Raw genomic sequence first — 2,013 nt, 5'->3', positions numbered from 1 at the left:
TCACAGCACAGAGTCTCACCCACCCCAACCCCAGGCACCGGATTCCCATCTCTCGAGGCACTAGTGGAACCAGCTTCTTAGGCATCTTTCAAGGGACACTTGGCATCTGTAATTACACACGCACGCATTTCCAAGGAGGAGGAGCTGCCTTTGTGCTGGTGGGACGGGGATGGGGGGAGGGGATGGGGACGAGCCGGGGGGAAGGGGGTAGCATGGGGGATGGCAGTGGAAGGTGGGGGATGGGGTGGAGACGGGGGTGGGGGGGCATAGGGGTGGGGGATGGAGATAGGGTGGGGGGTGGGGGCGGGGGCTGGGGTGGGGGTTGCCAGTGGGCAGAGTGGCGCCAGCGCCTCGCAGTGCCCACAGACCACCGCTGCTCTAACGCGTCTCTGTCTCCATCAGACTCAGGTACTGAATCACGGGGCCGCCTGTGAGTGGGTCTGCCGTGACTCCATCCAGCCCAGTTTTTCTGTGTTTCCGTTTGCTTTACTCAAATGTGAGAGCTTATTGTTTTTAATTTTTCCATCTGCTTTGAAGTGTCACATTGCATATTATTTCATTCACAATTTGTTCAAACTGTAGAACTGTCCGCCAATTTTTTTTCTCCTTCCACTCACACGTCCTCGGTTGGTTCCAAAGTGCGCAGGTTCATGCGACCCCCTAAACCCAGTATCACTTATTGCCATGGGACTGAAAACAAGGGGATCTGACGTCTACCCAAGAAAACACCAAAGGACACACACTCAGTGGGAAAAATCCGTATCTGTGTCTGCCAACAAACAGGAGCCAGTCACATCCACCAGCAGCAAAATGGCAAAGCTCAGGATCCTAAAACTGAGCCGAAGAAGCTCGAGGACGCCCGCTCCGCAGACGGGGTCACGCTGATCCGCGACGCGCTGCGCGGGCAGGAAGGGAGCGGGACGAGTTACAGAGATGGGTTTATCCAAAGTCCAGCACCGCGGCTCCCTCCTGGGGGACGGGGTGGTAAAGGGGCCCCTGGGGCCAGTGTTGCAGGGAACAGAGCACGGGGTTTCGCCCACATCTGAACAAGGCTGATCAATCATTGATTTTTCTGATCTGGACGGAAATAGGCCAGGGCTGGCTGTTCACACTGCGTCCCTGCCGCCCATGGATCACCCCCCTCCCCACCCCCGCACCCGTGACCGGCTTCAGGAGCCACGGGGAATTTTCAATTTGCAACTGACAGTATGTGAGAGGAACGCCACAGCCAGAGGCCGGTGGTCCTGCCCCAGGCTCTTCTGGGGTCACCTCCACCAAGGCCACTCGTCTTCAGGGACAGGTCACGATGCCTGGGCCGGTCGCTCAGCCCGCCTGTGGGAGCCTGGGGTTCTGAGCAACTCGGCTCCATTCTCCCTCCCCTTCCTCGCTCCCTTTTGCTCTCCCAGCTTTTCCTCGGGGGCAGAGAGGAAGGCAGAGGGGTTAGAGTCCAGCCCACCCTCCAACACACAGACTTTGGCGATGGGTTGTTTGGAAAAGTGAGTGGTTTATGGTGACAAGGAGCTGCGCCTTCCTCTCGGAGATTTCAAAGCCACCTAGCATCCCAGGGCTGGCGAATCCACCTGTGTGGTGGGAGGGGCTCTTCAGGACGCGACGGAAGCCTGACTTTGTCATTAACAGGATAACTGCCCCCCCCCCAGCCCCCCACTGTTCCGGAAGAGATAACACAGCAAAGGTGCCTGGTAATAAGCCCAACGCTGACTGTGCATCCACATCAATTCAATGAAATCTCCTATTTTTGGAAAAACTATTGCCCCAGCTGGGGCAGCAGCCTGAGAGCTAGGTCTGCAAAGCCCAGTGCCCACTGATATGACGTTGTCAGGGCAGCAGACACTGTCCTAAGAGGAAAGGGACAGTAGCAGGGTGATGTGTGCCCCAGAGTCGTCAGGACACGACTTTCACGGGACAATGCATATCTGTGTGCAGAAGGCAACGTGGCTGGCAGGTGCCATGCAGAAAGGAGAGGCCACGGGGATAGTGCCAAGTGCATTTGTA

This window comes from Sus scrofa, chromosome 1 (assembly GCF_054392235.1).
Source record: "Sus scrofa isolate SSC_HxYL_T2T_F1_AM1 chromosome 1, Sscrofa_HxYL_maternal_Yorkshire_Landrace_v2.0, whole genome shotgun sequence".
NCBI lineage: Eukaryota > Metazoa > Chordata > Mammalia > Artiodactyla > Suidae > Sus > Sus scrofa.
Note: the sequence above shows the minus strand (reverse complement) of the source record.